The sequence below is a fragment of the Bubalus kerabau genome, chromosome 17 (assembly GCF_029407905.1).
Source record: "Bubalus kerabau isolate K-KA32 ecotype Philippines breed swamp buffalo chromosome 17, PCC_UOA_SB_1v2, whole genome shotgun sequence".
Taxonomy (NCBI): Eukaryota; Metazoa; Chordata; class Mammalia; order Artiodactyla; family Bovidae; genus Bubalus; species Bubalus kerabau.
The window spans coordinates 64,614,606-64,634,647 of record NC_073640.1 but is presented as its reverse complement, the minus strand read 5'-3'; the positions used below and the strand labels follow the sequence as shown (position 1 = coordinate 64,634,647).

Below are 20,042 nucleotides of genomic sequence, written 5' to 3'. Positions count from 1 at the left end.
TTGCCGTTTTCATCTTGGATCACATTAGGAAGACTTCCCACGGCCTATTGGCATCTGTACTTTGTATTTCAGGGACGGCTAATGTTTCAGGATGTGGCCATAGACTTCACTCAAGAGGAGTGGGAATGCCTGGACCCCAGTCAGCGGAAATTGTACAGGGACGTGATGGTAGAGAACTACAGGAACCTGGCCTCCTTGGGTGAGGATAACTGCCTTCCAGAATCCCTTATCTACCCACTTTGTTTTTGTTCTGTCATTTCTAGAATGTCTTCTGAAATTTTCTGCTTCCCACAGTATTTTCAGATCTGTGCTGTCTAGGGGATAATAGGTTATTTCTGAGTTTAGAAAGAAAGGCTTCATGATGAATCGTTGTGCTGGTGATGTTTTTCTTCCTTGATGTACTCTGCATCCTTCATTCTAGCTTAGTGGTAATTGTGTAAGTTCTGTGGTATTAAATAGTTGCACCCTCTCTTAATCTCACATTGACACTACTTACTTTTGCCTTAGTACTACTTGACCAGAATCTCAGGACCTGATTGTTAGGTGTGTGTTAGTATTGTACAGCAGCTTTGAATAAAGTATTTCAGGAAATCGTTTTCTAGAAGAAAATGCATTTTCGTCTCACCTGAATACATATTGGATTCGATACTGATGAATCTAACAACACAAATACTCCTTTCTCTGATCACCAGGGCTTCTCTCTAAGGTGGACCTGGTCACCTTTCTGGAGCTATTGAAGGATCCCAGGAATATGAGGAGAATGGAGGCAACAGCCATTTACCCAGGTAGGTATGAATGGCTGGAGATGATGACTCAGATGAGAGGTCCAAGGAGCAGCAAGGAACTCATCCTTCATCACGTGATGTTGGGAGATTTGCTTCAATGGAAATGGTTTTTGAAAACCTGGGTTGGTTCTGCTACTGTGATAGAAATGTATCACCTGCCCCATTCTCTCTTTCTGAAATCTTCATGAATTTATCTCCAGTGATTACTTTTCTCCATCACAGTGTGACCTAAAAGTCTCCTCTTGGCTTCTGACAAACTGCATTCATTCATTGCTCTTCGATTTCTTGGGGGCCCTAGGAAAACTCTGCCCATTTCTGAGTAACTGTATGACAGTCCTTTTAAAGTTTCCTTCTATCTCTAGACAGAAATGTGTGAGTGGAGTGGTAGACAAACTACCAAATTTCCAGGAATACTAGGGACGGGTTTTTGTTCTCTGATTTATAACTTCCTATCTACTGGGAGCGACCCAGAGGACTTTCTAAGTAAATTTCAAATTCAAGTAATTTTTCACTGCAGAAAGCAAAACCTGGTGAAAATGAAACAATGCACATCTCAGGTTGACTTGAAAGTTTCTCTTTACCTTATATGATCTCATACTAAATATCTTTAGTGTATTTGCCCCAATTCTAATGTGCTAAAATACTTTATTGTGTTTTATTACCTCATAGAATTTTAAAATAAATGGACATAAAATCTTAGCACATTTTCCACTACATTATTAATGGTTGATTCAAACTATGACAATTTTTAGATTATATAAAGAAATCTTTATTAAAAGTTCTAATTGGAATATAGCTGTTTTCCAATTTTGTACTCCTATACAGCAAAGAGCATCAATTATACATATCAGTCAGTTCAGTTCTGAGTCTGCGATCCATGGTCTGCAGCAGGCCAGGCTTCCCTGCCCATCACTAACTCCCAGAGCCTTCTCAAACTCATGTCCATCGAGTCAGTGATGCGATGCAACCATCTCACCCTCTGTCGTCCACTTCTCCTCTCATCTTCAATCTTTCCCAGCATCAGGGTCTTTCTCAGTGGGTCACTTCTTCATATCAGGTGGCCAGAGTATCAGAACTTCGGCTTCACTATGTCCTTCCAATGAATATTGAGGACTGATTTCCTTTAGAATGGAGTGGTGTGATCTTCTTGCAGTCCAAGGGACTCTCAAGAGTCTTCTCCAATAGCAGAGTTCAAAGGCATCAATTCTTCAGCAGTCAGCTTTCTTCATGGTCCAACTCTCACATCCGTAAATGACTACTGGAAAAACCATAGCTTTGACTGGATGGACCTTTGTCAGCAAAGTAGTGTTTCTGGTTTTTAATTTGCTGCCTAGGTTGGTCATAGCTTTTCTTCCAAGGAGCAAGGATCTTTTACTTTCATGGCGGTAGTCACCATCTGCAGTGATGTTGGAACCCCCCAAAAATAAAGTTTCTCACTGTTTCCACTGTTTCTCCCACTATTTGCCATGAAACGATCTGACCGGTGCCATGATCTTTGTTTTTTGAAGATTGAGTTTGAAGCCAGCTTTTTCAGGCTCTTCTTTCAGTTTCATTAAGAGACTCCTCAGTTCCTTTTGGCTTTCTGCTCTAAGGGTGGTGTCATCTGTGTATCTGAGATTATGGATATTTCTCCCTGAAATCATGATTCCAATTTGTGCTTCATCCATCCCAGTATGTCCCAATATGTACCGTGCATATACATTAAATGAGCAGGCTGACAATGTAGAGCCTTGACGTACTCCTTTCCCAATTTGGAATCAGTCCGTTGTCACATGTCCAGTTCTCACTGTTGCTTGTTGACATGCATAGAGATTTCTCAGGAGGCAGGTAAGGTAGTCTGGTGTTCCCATCTCTTTAAGAATTTTTCACAGTTTCTTGTCCACACAATCAAAGGCTGTGATATAGTCAATAAAGCAGATGTCGTCGTTTCTCCAGAAATCTCTCGCTTTTTATATGATCCCAGGCATGTTGGCAATTTGATCTCTGGTTCCTCTGCCGTTTCTAAGTCCAGCTTGAACATCTGGAAGCTGTCGGTTTACGTACTGTTAAAGCCTGGCTTGGAGAATTTGGAGCCTTTGCTATTGTTGGAAATGAGGGAAATTGTGTAGTAGTTTGAGCGTTCTTTGGCATTGCTTTTCTTTGTGATTGGAATGAAAACTGACCTTTTTCCGTCCTGAGGCCACTGCTGAGTTTTCCAAATTTGCTGGCTTATCGAGTGCAGAACTTTAGCATTATCATCTTTTAGGACTTGAAATAGGTCAGCTGGAGTTCCATCACCTGCACTAGGTTTGTTGGTCCTCATGCCTTCTAAGGCCGACTTTACTTTGGATGCCAGGATGTCTGTTACTAGGTGAGGGACCACACCATCGTGGTTATCTCGGTCATTAAGATCTTTTTTGTATAGTTCTTCCATATATTCTTGCCAACTTCTCTTAATATCTTCTCCTTTTAGGTCCATCCTGTTGCTGTCCTTTATCGAGCCCATGTTTGCATGAAATATTCTTAAAAGAGATCTCTAGTCTTTACCTTCCTATTGATTCCTTCCCATTTAGGTCTCCACAGAGCAATGAGTAGAGTTCCCTCTTTCAATCATAGTTTTAAAGTCTCTCTTATTTAATTTCTTAAAACTAGTACTTTATTAAGTTTATCTTATTTGTATTCAGCTTCCTTGGACACTGTCTTATGTGTCCTCAGTTTCTGACTAGTTCTCTGTCACTATCATTTATGCTTCTTAGATTGAAACAGCTAATAGAACATTCTCAGAAACATGTGTGGCAAGAAGTGGATTTAAGAATTACTAGGCATCTAGGATTTGTGAAAGTGTTTAGTGTCTCCACTTAAGATGACTAAAAGCAAGAAGTAATCATTAGATTGCCTATCACCTCTTAATTCAGTGGTCTTTGGAGGGTTTTATCTTGTTTCTTCCCCTATATCGTATGTCTTTGCCATCTCATGTTGTCCTGCGTTCTGTATGTGGTCTTTGTTTTGAAGCATGCAGCCACCTAGTTAATCTTCCTTCTGATAGCTGCACCTTGGTGGGTGAGGTTGGTCCAGAGGTTTGTGCCCTTGTCCTCTCTTGATCTGTGCTCTGATTGCTGTTAACTGTGACCAGAGCCTGCCCTGGATATTCAGGGCTGTTTCCCCCTTGTTCTGTGGTTGTTAGTGCCCTCTGGTGGTGTCTGCTCCCTGCATGGTGGAATAGAGCTCCCAGATCTGAGTCTTTGCTGTGATTCTGATCTGTGGTGCCAGGCAGGTGGGATTGGGGCACACCCACTGGGAGAGAAGTCACTGAATATTACTCCTCTAGGAATGTTCCCCTCAGGGTGTGCTCTGGTGTCCTCTCTCATGCGTTCTGCAAGCTCTCATGTTATGAGGTGCTAGCACTGCTCTTGGCCCCACCTTAACCATGGGCATGATGGCACACGGCCCTGGTGTCTCTCAGCTGTTGTTTTCACAAGGTCACCAGCATAGATTCAGTGAAGTCAGGTTCTGGGATTGCATTCAGCATGGAGCTGGACCCGCTGTAGTGCTATGGAGAAGCTCAGGCTCTGTCCTGGCCCAGCCCCCTTGGATAGGAGCCCACAAAGTCTACAGCTACTAAAGCTATACCTGCCGTGAATGAGAGAGCCCTTGGTTGTTGGTTCAGATGCTCTGTAGGGGCTGAGGTTACAAAGCTGGTCATGGGTATAATACCGTGGCTTGTGTTGCTGCAAGGAGAGTTTTCAGCTTTTCTTCTTTATTGCTGGCATTCACCTGTGCTTTCTGCTCCATCTGTGCATGTGGCCAACTCACAGGTGTCTTCTCCTGAGGCTGCCCCAGAGCTCAGGATTCTGCTGATTGTGGAGGAGGTTGATGGGGGAGGCCATGGCTGGGGGCTCAAATGATCCCAGGCTGTGTAGAGTTCTTCATAGTCCTTGGACAGCAGGGGCAGGCATAAGGGACAAAGGATGCAGCTGGCTCATTCTCTGGGCATCACTCAACAATGACACTTTCTCTGTAGTGGTTCACGCTTCCTCCACAAGCATCCTGTTTATAGACCTCCTCCCTCTCTCCCGTCCCCTCAGTATGTCTCCTCACAGCACACCGCAGTCCTCTGCCTGGGTCTGCTCTCCAAACCCCACATTTCAGCACCCAGCCCTTGTCTGCATTACTGGACATGCCGCTAAGGCTGGGTGGGCAGGGCTGGGGTCAGAACCCTGTGTGCAGGTCTCACTCTGTCCTGCTGCCACGCACTGTTTGCCATGTTCTCTTCCCACAGAGAATGAGGCTCTTCTGTCCAAATTGAGCTCCCCCAGTGAGGGGATTCCTTGAATATGGAGACATCTCCTCACTTTCATCTCCCTGCAGGGTTGCAGGCCCCAACCCACTTCCTCTCCTCTTCTTTTTCCTTCTTCTTTCTTTTGTCCTACCCTACAGAGCAGGAATCTTTCTTTTCCTTTCAGATTTCCAAGGGCCTCCGCTAGTGTTCAGCTGGGCTCTGTGAGAATTGTTCCCATTTCTGATTCATTTGTGGAGAGAGAGATGAGCTCCACGTCTGCCTAAGCCTCTGGCATCTTGATCCTTCCATCTCCATTGTATTTTTAAACTAGCTATGGTCATCAATTTTCTGTAAATCTTTAAAGATATTCACTAGGAATAGCAGGTAAAATTACTTGTTATTTGGTATCTTTCAGCTATGTCTCCACAGGACACCCAGGATTTGATGCCAAAGAATCCAGCATTGGAAGATGTATTCCGAAAAGTAAACCTAGGAATGTATCAAATATTTCACCTCAAAAACTTAAATTTAATGACGGATTGGGAATATACCAGGGTAAATGAAAGACAGTTCTTCCCCCAACAGATATCTTCTATCCATTCCAAGATGTGTAATGTTGATGATAATGGAAGAGATGCAATCCAACCATCATTGTTCAATACATATTGTGGTATGGTTAATACACAACAGCTTTCCATGTATAATAAAATGAGTCAGACCTTAAGTAAGAGCCCCAGCTCCAATAATTACAAGAGTATTTATGGCGGACTGAGAAGATATTCCAGCAATGAAACTAGGTATACATTTGAAGGAGACTCAAACGTTAAGAAACATCAGGGACCTGAATCTTCAAACAAGGATTCAAAAACTAATAATAGTAGAAATACCTTTGATCAAATGTCAGGTTTTTCTCTAGATAAGAGTACTTGTACTGGAGACAGGACTTGTAGTGAATATGGTAAGGTTTCTAATCACTGTTCAGAACTTACTCAACAGGATGCTGTTCAGAATCCACAGAAAGAAAACAAGTGTAAGATAGGTGAGAAAATATTTAGTAAGTCATCCAATCTAAGTAGACATAGGAGAATTCATACAGGAAGGAAACCTTTCAAATGTACAGAATGTTGCAGAGCATTTAACTGTCACTCACTTCTTACTCAACATCAGCGAATTCATGCTGGAGAGAAACCTTATATATGTATAGAATGTAACAAAGCCTTTCGTCGTTCCTCATTTCTTACTCAACATCAGAGAATTCACGCTGGAGAGAAACCTTATAAATGTACAGTATGTGGCAAAGCCTTTACTTACAACTCAAGCCTTATTAAACATCAGCAAATTCATGCTGGAGAGAAACCTTATAAATGTACAGAATGTAGCAAAGCCTTTACTTACAACTCACTTCTTATTCAACATCGGCGAATTCATACTGGAGAGAAACCTTATAAATGTACAGAATGTAGCAAAGCCTTTACCTGCAACTCAGACCTTATTGAACATCAGCGAATTCATACTGGAGAGAAACCTTATATATGCAAAGAATGTAACAAAGCCTTTCGTCGTTCCTCATTTCTTACTCAACATCAGAGAATTCACACTGGAGAGAAACCTTATAAATGCACAGTATGTGGCAAAGCCTTTACTTACAACTCAGGCCTTATTAAACATCAGCAAATTCATGCTGGAGAGAAACCTTATAAATGTACAGAATGTAGCAAAGCCTTTACTTACAACTCACTTCTTATTCAACATCGGCGAATTCATACTGGAGAGAAGCCTTATAAATGTACAGAATGTAGCAAAGCCTTTACTTGCAACTCAGACCTTATTGAACATCAGCGAATTCATACTGGAGAGAAACCTTATATATGTAAAGAATGTAACAAAGCCTTTCGTCGTTCCTCATTTCTTTCTGAACATCAGCGAATTCATACTGGAGAGAAACCTTATAAATGTACAGAATGTAGCAAAGCCTTTGCTTACAACTCATGCCTTATTCAACATCGGCGAACTCATACTGGAGAGAAACCTTATAAATGTACAGAATGTAGCAAAGCCTTTGCTTACAACTCATGCCTTATTCAACATCGGCGAACTCATACTGGAGAGAAACCTTATAAATGTACAGAATGTAGCAAAGCCTTTACTTATAATTCAGACCGTATTGAACATCAGCGAATTCATACTGGAGAGAAACCTTATATATGTAAAGAATGTAACAAAGCCTTTCATCGTTCCTCATTTCTTACTCAACATCAGCAAATTCACACTGGACAGAAACCGTATGAATGTACAGAATGTGGCAAAGCCTGTACTTACAAGTCAAACCTTATTCAACATCAGAGAATTCATGCTCGATAGAAACCTTATAAATGTACAGAATGTAGCAAAGCCTTTACTAAAACTCAAGCCTCATTCAACGTCAGTGAATTCATGATGGAGAGAAACCTTATAAATGTACAGAATGTAGCAAAGCCTTTACTTACAACTCACACCTTTTTCAACATCAGCAAATTCATGCTGGAGAGAAACCTTATAAATGTACAGGATGTAGCAAAGCCTTTGCTTACAACTCAGTTCTTATTAAACATCGGCAAATTCATACTGGAGAGAAACCTTATAAATGTACAGAATATAGCAAAGCCTTTACTTAAAACTCACTTCCTATTCAACATTGGCGAAATCATACTGGAGAGAAACCTTATATATGTAAAGAATGTCACAAAGCCTTTCATCATTCCTCATTTCTTACTCCACATCAGAGAATTCACACTGGAGAGAAACCTTATAAATGTACAGTATGTGGCAAAGCCTTTACTTACAACTCAAGCCTTATTCAACATCGGCAAATTCATACTGGAGAGAAACCTTATAAATGTACAGAATGTAGCAAAGCCTTTGCTTACAACTCATGCCTTATTCAACATTGGGGAATTCATACTGGAGAGAAACCTTATAAATGTACAGAATGTAGCAAAGCTTTTACTTGCAACTCAAGCCTTATTCAACATCAGCGAATTCATACTGCAGAGAAACCTTATATATGTAAAGAATGTAACAAAGCCTTTCATCGTTCCTCATTTCTTACTCAACATCAGCGAATTCACACTAGGGAGAAACCATATAAATGTACAGAATATGGCAAAGCCTTTACTTACCAGTCAAACCTTATTAAACATCAGCGAATTCATGCTGGAGAGAAACCTTATAAATGTACAGAATGTAGCAAAGCCTTTACTTACAACTCAGGCCTTATTCAACATCAGTGAATTCATGCTGGAGAGACACCTTATACATGTACAGAATGTAGCATAGCCTTTACTTGCAACTCAGACCTTATTCAACATCAGCGAATTCATACTGGAGAGAAACCTTATATATGTAAAGAATGTAACAAAGCCTTTGTCATTCCTTATTTCTTCCTGGACATCAGCGAATTCACTCTGGAGAGAAATCTTATAAATATTCAGAATGTGGCAAAGCCTTGACTTACAACTCACATCTTACTCAACATTTGCAAATTCATACTGGAGTGAAACCTTATAAATGTACAGAATGAGCAAAGCCTTTATCTGTTACTCAGATCTAACCTCTCATCAGCAAATCCATACTGGAGAGAAGCCTGATATAGGTAAAGAATGTAACAAAGCTTTTCATCATTGCTCAATTCTTACTCGACATCATCGAATCCATTTGGTGAAAAACCATACAAATGTAAAGAATGTGGCAAAGCCTTTATTAGGAGTTCAGCCCTTTTTCAACATCACCCAATTCATACCGGGGATAGACGTTATAAATGGACAGAATGTCGCAAGGCCTTTATTACGCGTTATAATCTTACTGAGCATCGGCGCATGCATACTGGAGAGAGACCATATAAATGTACTGAATATGGCGAAGTCTTTGGTTACAACTCTGCTCTTACTCAACATCGGCGAATGCATACTGGAGAGCGACCTTATGAATGTACTGAATGTGGCAAAGCCTGTAGTCAGAGTGCTTATCTCACTAAACATCTGAGAACACACACTGGAGCGAAATTCTAGTAATGGAACAAGTGATGGAAGAGGTTTGCCCTAAACATGCACCAGAAAACACAAGAGTTTATAGAGAAAAAAAAAAAAAAAAAAAACCAATGGAAATGACGTAACCAATATGTAGAAAAGTATTTAATCAAAAGTTAAATGGAAATAAATATCAGAGATTGCATAATAGAAGGCATGTCATCAATCTTGTTTTCAGAAGTTTCTCTGAAGTACAATGACTGTAGGGAGTACTCCATAGTTAAAACACATAGAAAATGGACGTATTAGCATGAATCGTGAGATGAAGGTTGATGGTTAGAAAGTTACAATTCTTAGCAATGTATGTATGAAAGCAAAAGTAAAGTCGCTCAGTTGTGTCCAACTTTGCAACCCCATAGACTGTAGCCTACCAGGCTCCTGTGTCTATGGGATTTTCCAGGCAATAGTACTGGAGTGGATTGCTATCTGTATGCTTGTTTAGAATGACGTGATTTTAGATTCTTTTACATGAATGTAATTGAACACTCCATCCATACTAAGCTTTCTACTGTGTTGGAAAACGTAGTTTTTTTACGGTTTGTTAAAGATTAGCCTTTTTATATTGTGTTGCAACCATTTCTATCTATCCTCCATTAGAAGATGAAGGATACCATAATGTAAAATGGACAGTGACCATCTAAATCGAGGTGTTTGGCACTGATGTGAAATATCTGGAAGTTGCCATGATGTAAGTGATCATTTAATCTTTCCATGTATTAAAGTCAGATAGAAGTTGGTTCTAAAGTTTCAATAGTAATATCCTTGATTTGTAAGAAAAACACAATGAGAGTTCACTGCAATATTGATGTATCTTTATAATATCAACACACAAGTCATGATTATTACTTGACAATGTTGAAATGAAGACAGCTTCTGTGATAACCCAGAAACGTATTAGAAAGTCTTCCTGGAAGAGGCGTGGAATTAGTGTATACCATGCTTCCTAAGTGCTTCCTAGGCTTTGTCTGGTAAGCTGTAAAAGTCACAAATCTCATATCCTTATATCAAAAAATGAATATTGTTGACAATTTCCATAAACTGGTCCATGCTGTTGCTGCCTCAGCATCTGTCTGGGCAGCAGGCAGCCTGCGGTTTCTTGAACTCACAAAAGCCAGTCCTGTGAGCACCTGGTCTAGATGACCAGCTTCCTTGAGATCAACAGTCTTGCTGAACTCCAGGGTCTACTTTACAAGCCCCCCTTCAATGACACCCTCACAGTGCTCACCGGATTTGTTGTATTGGTTTAAATGGGTTAATTCACACACACCCTAGGGATCCCAGAGCACCTCACCCAGCGTAACTTCTACAGGCTAAACTGCAAGAACTGGCGTTCTCTCTGCCTGATTCTAGCTTTGCCCTCTCTCAGAAATCCCTGCCCGAAATCCTCCCCTACAGAGAGGTCTTAGGTGTGGTGAGTGTGAGGCTTTGAGTTCAGGACTCCTGAACGTTGGTTTGGGAGAAGAAACATCAGAAAAAAGTGGGATTTGCTGATGACTCCATTAACGGCCACACTGTAGACCTGCAGATTGATAACTATTTGGAGTGGGGACCTGACCACCAGGGATTTGTATTCATTGAAATGGTTCAGAAAGAATCTTTACCCAAGTAGTTTCCATCTGGTTTTCCATCAGGATCACATGACCAGTGTCAGGAACTGACCTCACTGATGCCCTCCCAACAGAGTTCTAGGTTGGTCCTGTGGGAGCATCACTGTGGTGTCTAAGAAGTGCTCCAGGGCATTCTAAGCAGAGGCCCTGGTTAAGGAAGTCCCTCGTGATCCATCTGTGAGAGCTGAGCCCTGGCTTTCTCCACGGAGAGGCAACAGGTTGGTCTAGCTGGATTTGGACAGGGAAATGCAGTCAGCTCACATCATCTGTGTGAGGAGAATGTTAGGAGCTCTCTATGGGGAGAGAACAATCAAGAAATAAGTTCACAGGCTGGTCTCCAGGTAGGAATTGATTGTTCCTGAATCTCTCCTGAGACAGAGGACAGGAGAGGTCAGTCTTCTCAGCTTTTCAAGGCCCTTCTGTCTGTAGGAGCATTGGTTGCAGGTTAAAGAGCTATTGTGATGCCCTCAACGGTATTTTCTGAAACTTCAGAAGTGCGTTTGCAGCGTAATATCCCCAGAGAAGACAGAGCAGGAGGAAGAAGAGGAGGAAATGGCAATTTCTCAGGTAAATATCCTGTCCTGGGTCTGGGGCTGCATCTGCTTTTCCTCCTGAAATGCCCAAATGAGAATCTGCAAGCCTTTAGCTTTCTGCTCCTAGTTTTTCTTCCCGGGCATCTCATCATCTTATTTCTTCCCATTTCTTCTTATCATAGTGAAGACCAGCCCTTTAGACTTCCTTCTGTCCCAGAGCCTTTGCTCCATTGTCTGCATCCTCGCTTTCTGTGGAGCATAATGAATTCTCAACGTGAATCAGGGACTTTGAACTGTTGAAACTATTCTTTTTGTGAGAGATCAGCATGGGGAGTCACTCCTATCCTCACTCCCACTGGGATGTGGTTTGATGCCGGGAGCCGGCGAGAGACATTCCACTCGTGACAAAGGTCATGAGGAAGGGGGCTCGGCATACGCAAAGGCGGGATCGAGCCTCGGGAGTGTCCCCGGATATTCTCGAGCATCTACCCCCAAAAAACCAGAGTCTGCCTACTTTATTGCTTTGTGCTCTCGCCTCTGACTTTACTGGGGGCTGTCCCCCACCACCATCTCACTCTCTCTGTCAAAGAGTTAACTTACAGCTCCAATTAATAAAGTTCCTGGGCAATTAGGAGTGTTTAAATCCAAACCCCTCAGATGGTTCTCTAACTCGCCTGACAAGTTTACCCGGACACCTACAGCTATGCATACGATTGTTTACAGTCTCCCAGCCTCCAGAGGCACGGGAAGTTTAAGATATTCAAATAGCTTAGAGCCTCTCAGAGAATTAGAAACTGTCAGAATAAAACTAGTAAAAGATTTCATTGTTGAGCCAATGTTTGTTGCCAAGTTTTCACATCCCCTGAATTGTATCCTTGAATGTGCATTAATTAATATAGTTGGTATGTAGAAAAAATAAGTAGTGGCCTGGTGTTAGTAACTTTAGACCCTTAAGGTAGTAAATTCTTTCCTTTGTAAACCCATTACACATCCACCGTATAGGAACGTAATCTTATCTTCGGAGGATGGCGCCAAACCTTAAAATAATTACTCTTAGAGAAAATAAGTCTTTGTTGATAAGTCCTTGTCAAGAGTCATAAAATGTTAATAGGCCTCTGGCCAGAAGATGATGTAAATCACCTAAACCATTTGTATACGATAAATCTGCAGGAAAGAAACCCTGGTTTTTGATAAGCATCAAAGACTGCTGATTTTGCATCCCCTATTGTCCTCTATGTGTAACTTAGGGTATAAAAGCCCCTGTTGAAAATAAAGCTATGGGCCTTGCTCACCAACGCTTGGTCTCCCCATGTCATTCTTCCCTTTAACTTCTAGCTGAGTGTCCATCTGGAGCGTGGATGTCCTCTGCGACCATTTATTTGCCTGGGCTTCTAAGACCCACTCGAGAAGGTGTCTAAGGTGGGGCACCTTCCGCTATTCGAGAGGGCGCCTGCGGCCTCCGTGGTCAGAGCTAACCTGGTGTCACGGGTTATATTGATTTTCCGCGTAAACCAAGCCACTCAGCTTCTTTTCTCCACTGAATTTTCCTACTGAGCTATCCTCATTCTATTCCTCTTTATTATATCTAATTAACATTTGAATAGGTCGCCTAGCCGTCTCTCCTTCGAATACCCTGGATCAGCCGGGACCCCGGCAGTTTGGTGTTGGGATTTTAGGGATGTTGCGAAATGCAGTGATGACTTAGCACCTGGGTGCAATATAGATATTTAAAACAGAGTTTGAGAATGCCATTATACAAAGAACCAACTCTCTTCTGTCCATGGGATTTTCCAGGCAAGAATTTTGCATTGGATTCCCATTTCCTCATCCCAGGGATTCTCTCCACCCCGAGACTGAAGCTGCATCTCCAGCATTGGCAGGCAGATTCTTTACCACTGAGCCAGCTGGGAAGCCCAGTGACTCAACTCAGAGGACCAGAGTTTTTCAGAAAATTTTCAGAAATAAAACTAGGAGATGCTGTCTTTTGCATTGCTGAGTCTTACTACTTAAATGCATTATTAGGATACTAAACAGGGGAAGTATATGTGAAATGAAATTTGCATAAAATTGAGATTTTTAAATGTTAAATTCAAGTTATAATTTCATTGTTAATTCCAGAATGCCCAGGCAGTGATTGTGCATTTCATGTGATTCATTTACACCGTGACATCTGATGTCCACTGGTTCTGGAGACGTCACTCTGACATCATGAGACTATGAAGTTCATACTTCTCTCTCTCTTTAAACAAGGTTGTGGAAAAAAGGAATAAGGAATGTGTGGAAATGCTCATAGTTAATGGAGAAACTCCCCATCTTCTTGGTTTCTCTTTGCTTCTGAGAATGAACACTCATTGTGTTGATTATAGATAGTGGGTTTTCCGGGTAGACGAAATGATCAGTCAAGCCCAGGTGTGATGTTTCCAGAACACTCCAGGCTCAAATCACAGACACAGTCTTTTTACCACCTCCCTGTACTTCTACCCCATGACTCATGTTCACTGGTTTAAGTGTTTCAGTGAGATTCCCATGCTGTGAATTTGTTTTTTTCCACTTGACTTGAACAAGTGTCTTGGAAAGAAAAATGAGGGATGTGCCTAAACTATCACAATTAATGAAGTAACTTCCTGTCTTCTTACTTTCTTTCTGCTTTGGAAAATGAACACTCGTGTGTGTTTAGCAGAGATGCTGGGTTTGGGGAGTGGTGGTTTTCATCCCAAGCCCAGGTCTGATCTTTTCCAGTACACTCCATGCTCACATCACAGAGTCTCTTCACAGTTTTGTATTTTCCAAAATGTTTACAAGAATCTTATTAGTCCTAATCTATGCTCAACTGTATTAAAATTTAAAATACAGCTCAGTGCAAGTAACGAATATCATCCTCTAACATTATGTACATTTTACTACATTCAAAATTACCTGAGTTTAGTGACATGAAAATGTCTCTCTCTTCCCCCTAATGAGCATATAGCCCCATTTGAGTGTATGTCTGTACTCCGTGGAGATGAGTTTGAGTAGGCTCCGGGAGTTGGTGATGGACCGGGAGGCCTGGCGTGCTGGTCATGGGATCACAAAGAGTGGGATACGACTGAGCAACTGAACTGAACTGTGTGTATGAAAATATTAACATGACTTGATCAATTTTTTCTTCTTCTTGTCTTTTTGCTTTGTTTTTCTGAAGAACTTCTGGGGAAGGGAATGACTACCCGTTCCAGTATTCCTGCTTGGGAATTTCTTGGACAGAGGAATCTGGCAAGTTAGAGTCCATGGGGTCACTAAGAATGGGACAGACTGAGTGACTAAAGCTTTTCTTGCCTTTAGTATTCTTTTCAGTTACAGAAACTTCTATCAACTTTTCTTAGAGTTGTCACTGTGAATCTGTGTTTTATTAGTTAAAGTCTGAAGTACATAAACTGAAATAATGTTTAAGCTCTGCTATTTAATGGCTATTTGTTAAAATCTGTGCCAAAAAGTACAAGAGCAACATTACTGATTTTTAGTTATTTCTCTTGCACTTTCAAGACTCTGATAAAAGCAATCAGAAAGATACAGAGCATATACTAAATAGTTAAAATGATTCTTTCTGCCAAGGTTGTGGTTACCCAAAGAGTGAAGAGCAGATAAAACCAAGGAGGGTCTTAGAATGCAGAAACTGAAAAACCAAACCCGTATTGTCTCATGTCTGGAAATTCTTTTCCAACCGGCACCCAGACCGTGACATTTTTGTGGCTTGTTCAGGGACTTGGAGTCTCTTGCCCCCCCCACCCCAACCCACCCCTGCCCTCACTTCTCCTTTCTCACAGGGACCCTCATCCAAAAGGCAACTGCTCTGGAGGCAACTGAGGAATGCTGGCCAGGGTTACCCTCTGGTGTGTTCCAAACGCCCCACTGCTCACTGCGCCCAAAGTATCTGCCACTTGAATGGGTGAGGGTCTCTCCTTTTTTTTTTTTTTTTTTTTGGCAAATGAGGACTATGCCAACCAATATTCTGTGGGCACAGATCAGACACGTAAAAGCCATTAGGGCTCTTGCCACAGAAAGACTCCCATGTGAGGATGGGGGGCACACAGAAAGGATCAGGCCACAAGGGCATCCACCCGCAGCAAGACAACTTCCGTCCACCATGTCAGGCTCATAGTGGTTGAAGCAAAACAGAGAGCATTCTTCCCAGGCCACCGCCTCCCGGATATATTGTTCGGCGGATGCCTCAGCCTTCTTCCCTGTCACTTTCTCTTCTTTCCATTTTGGTTTGGATTGATTTACAGAAGCCTGGGTATTGCCTCTGAGCCATCCCAAGAGTGCCTTCCACGTTTCAGGGAATCACCAAATGGTGAGTCACCTGGTTGCTCCCAGGAATTTCTGTCTTTCTCTGCCCGTGTCACCTGGTGGCTTAGCTGCATGGTTCTCAGAGGTCTCCTCTCACTGTTGGATGTGACTGTTGGGCCGCTCGGCCATTCTGTGCCCTCAGTCACACGGAGAGACCACTGGGGGAAAAGGGACGTCTTTCTCTCAGCCAGTGACTCTCAGTACTCCCATTCTATGGTAGATAGGCTATGAGTGGGTTCTGTTACATCCCAGGAGGCTCTCATACTCAACCTTTGTCTACATTCTCAGAAACTGGATACTTGTCAGCCTTCAAAAGGCCTGGCTCCAAAACAAACAGGGGACCGCCAAAAATGGCCTCTGAATGGTTCACTAGGTTTTGCCAAAAGACGGGAAAGGATTCAGAATGTCCTTACATTCTGTTGCCTGCCTGTCTCCTGTCCCTCTCTCTCTCTCCATCAGATTTCCTAGATGACCTCTATGTGACCTTTTATATCCCCATGATCTCTAGGAAAGGATTCTGAGGTTCCCTTTGGTCCAGGTTTCTTCTATATTCAAAAGCCTGAAGGATCAAAAACTGTCCTAACATTTCTAAAGAATCCCTTTCTAAGGAAGCTTATCTCTCACGTGGAGAGGGAACCAAGCTTCCCCCACGCCTGAACATCCTAAAGAATTCCCTTCTGAGTACTCCTGTTTCTCAGGGCTGCCAAGGACCAAGGTTCCCCCAGTCCTGCAAATTCCCTTAGGCCTTCAGATTCTTCTGATGGGACAAAGACCTCACTTTCCACCACAGGGACAGTCCAAAATTTTTATTAGCTGAAATGCCCCTGATATTAGAGTCAATTTGAGCATAATTTGGTCTATATTTTAGCTATAAAACTAAGACTACAGAAAGGAAAGGTAACTTTTTGACACAGGATGGCCCTGATATTCTTTAGACTGGAGAAAACTGGTTAAAATAAAAGTTTCTTTCCCTTGGAAACTGCAAAACCGGTTCTTTTTGCATATGCATTTTAAAACAACTAGCTTGTTAACAACTAGGTTGGAGAAGGAAATGGCAACCCACTCCAGTATTCTTGCCTGGAGAATCCCAGGGATGGGGGAGCCCAGTGGGCTACCGTCTATGGGGTCGGACACGACGGAAGCGACTTAGCAGCAGCAGCAGCAGCAGCTTGTTAAAAGGCCTGCCTAGGGAAAAGCTTGTAGTTAACACTTTCCATGTCCTTGAATGTCACTGCCCACTTTGCCTGAGACCTGACTCAGCCTGGGGCAAATCAGAACTTCAAGCCAAACAAACAAACGGTCAAAGAGATGTTTTAAATCTTAACCAGGAAACTATGAAATCTCTGTCTGTCTGTCTGGATTTATGTATGGCTCAGTGTGCTTTTTTTTTTTTTATAATATTGCTGAAGTTCTAAATGAGTTCTAATTTAAATGGCCTAAAGGGCATCCCTGATGGCTCAGAGGTTAAAGTATCTGCCCGCAATGCAGGAGACTTGCGTTCGATCCCTGGGTTGGGAAGATCCCCTGGAGAAGGAAATGGCAACCCACTCCAGTATTCTTGCCTGGAGAATCCCATGGATGGAGGAGCCTGGTGGGCTACAGTTCACGGGGTCGCAAAGAGTCGGACATGACTGAGCGACTTCACTCACTTCACCTCAAGGAAGGTAAGTGCTTACAAATCAGACAATTCTAACTCCAAGAGAAATTTACCTAAGTGAATTTCAGATGCACGTGAACTGGGAAATATTAAATATCTAGCATTAATGTTTGTTTGTTAATCTAATGTAGATATGTCTAAGAGTCATTAAGCACAGTATTTTCATTGTGCCTAGGTTTATTATTACTTACATATTGTTATATTTTTATATCTGTTACAAGTTTCTCAACCAGGAAAGTACCTCTAGGAAAGGGGAAGAAAAAAGAAAAAAGAAAAAAAAAAAAACTTCAAAGAAAATGTAAAAGAGATATGGTCTTTCAGAGAAACTCTTTTAAGAATAATTATACTTTAGAAATATCTCTCTAAAACATTCTCTCGATTTCGGTATCCTGACTTTCTAGGGCTGTGCCAAACTAAGTGATGGAAGTTTATTGACTAGCTAGGTCATTTGCAAATAAAATAAGATTCTGAAACATTCATTACTGAGGACTAACTTCCTCTTACAGAGAAAGTAGAGATGTTGGACTATTCATGACTAATGCTTGATGCCATCCTGAGATGTTCTCTAGAATATTTCTTTTAGTGCTTATCACTGGTATTTATGTTCACCAATCCACAAAATGCTTAAGTTCTAGGCTGCTTCAGGAAAGTAGCATGTGTATTTTCAGTAAAGAAGGTATGAGGAAAGAAATTACATTTTATGAAGAGAAAAGGAAGTAGGTCTGACTTAGAGGTGGCTCTTTCAGCATGGGAGAACAAAGTAATGGGTACAGAAAGTGATAAGGTTTTATGGAAAGAGGACACCAAGGGAAGAGTTTTGTGCATAAATACATGTTTTCTTGCGATGTTGAGCTGCCTTTGATAATGGATTTTAAGTTTCTTTACCTCTGAAGTGATCTGTTCTAGGTTTACCTTTGAAATCTTCTTTGTTACTTGGGCTAAGTGAATACATTATTTCCCAGTGATCTATATGATTTTCCAAAGTAGTTTTTATACCTTAAGTTATGCATAGAGGATAATGGGGGAAGGGGTAGAGTCATGCAGTAAGCCAGGCTTTCTTCCTGCAAACTTATCATATGCAAAAGTTTAGGTGATTTGCATCATCTTCTGGCCCGGAGGCCTGTTAACATGTTAAGAAACTTATTTTTCTCTAAAGGTGATTAAAGTCAGGCGCCACCCTCCAAAAGCATTAGATAAAGTTGCATTCCTATAGGGCAAAGGTGTGGTGGGGTATAACAAGAAAAAGAATTAACTCAAGGGCCCAAGATTACAAACATTAAAGCTACTACTTACACCAATTATATTAATCAATACATTGCCAGGAACACAGCAGGTAAGGGATATGGAAACTTAGCAGCAAACATTGGCGCAAGAAGTGAAAAACCCTTCACCAATACAATTTCTAATCAATCTTTTAACTGCTCAAAGGAATCTGTATTCAGACAGTTTAGAACATCTCATGCCTCTCACAGTTGGGAGGCTCTGAACAAACACATGTGGCTGGAAAAACCTATTCAGGCAGGCTAGAGGACTTCCAAAGGAGTTTGTAGGTTGAAACACTGTCACACCCAGGAATTAGTAACAGGAGCTGTAAGTTAATTCGTTTTTCAGAGAGAGGTAGTGGGGGACGGCCCCCCAAAAAGTCAGAGGTGTAGGTGAGAGCACAAAGCAGAAAGTAGGCAGACACTGATTTTGGAGGGTAGATGCTCGAGAATTTCCAGGGGGACTCCTGAGGCTCGATCCCGCCTTTGCGTATGCCGAGCCTCCTTCCTCATGACCTTTGCCAGGGGCAGAACTACTGCTCCCAGCAGAATATGCTATCTAGGTGGGTCATAACTTTCTTTCCAAGGAGTAAGCGTCTTTTAATTTCATGGATGAAGTCACCATCTGCAGTGATTTTGAAGCCCGAAAAAATAAAGTCTGACACTGTTTCCCCATCTATTTCCCATGAAGTGATGGGACCGGATGCCATGATCTTCGTTTTCTGAATGTTGAGCTTTAAGCCAACATTTTCACTCTCCGCTTTCACCTTCATCAAGAGGCTTTTTAGTGCCTCTTCACTTTGTGCCAGAAGGGTGGTGTCATCTGCATATCTGAGGTTATTGATATTTCTCCCGGCAATCTTGATTCCAGCTTCTGTTTCATCCAGTCCAGCGTTTCTCATGATGTACTCTGCATATAAGTTAAATAAACAGGGTGACAATATACAGCCTTGACGTACTCCTTTTCCTATTTGGAACCAGTCTGTTGTTCCATGTCCAGTTCTAACTGTTGCTTCCTGACCTGCATACAAATTTCTCAAGAGGCAGATCAGGTGGTCTGGTATTCCCATCTCTTGAAGAATTTTCCACAGTTTATTGTGATCCACATAGTCAAAGGCTTTGGCATAGTCAATAAAGCAGAAATAGATGTTTTCCTGGCACTCTCTTGCTTTTTCCATGATCCAGCGGATGTTGGCAGTTTGATCTCTGGTTCCTCTGCCTTTTCTAAAACCAGCTTGCACATCAAGAAGTTCACGGTTCATGTATTGCTGAAGCCTGGCTTGGAGAATTTTGAGCATTACTTTACTAGTGTGTGAGTTGAGTGCAATTGTGCGGTAGTTTGAGCGTTCTTTGGCATTGCCTTTCTTTGGGATTGGAATGAAAACGGACCTTTTCCAGTCCTGTGGCCACTGCTGAGTTTTCCAAATGTGCTGGCATATTGAGTGCAGCACTTTCACAGCATCATCTTTCAGGATTTGGAATAGCTCAACTGGAATTCTGTCACCTCCACTAGCTTTGTTTGTAGTGATGCTTTCTAAGGCCCCTTGACTCCA

The 20,042-nt window shown here is 41.8% G+C and overlaps 1 long non-coding RNA gene and 1 pseudogene across 1 annotated transcript in view; both read left to right on the top strand.

Annotated features, from left to right (window-relative positions):
* Nucleotides 1–20,042, top strand: part of LOC129632153 (uncharacterized) — a 79,410-nt gene that overhangs the window by 38,932 nt on the left and 20,436 nt on the right. The gene's annotated exons all lie outside the window — the stretch shown is intronic.
* LOC129632149 (zinc finger protein 11-like) lies at nt 52–9,147 on the top strand (annotated as a pseudogene).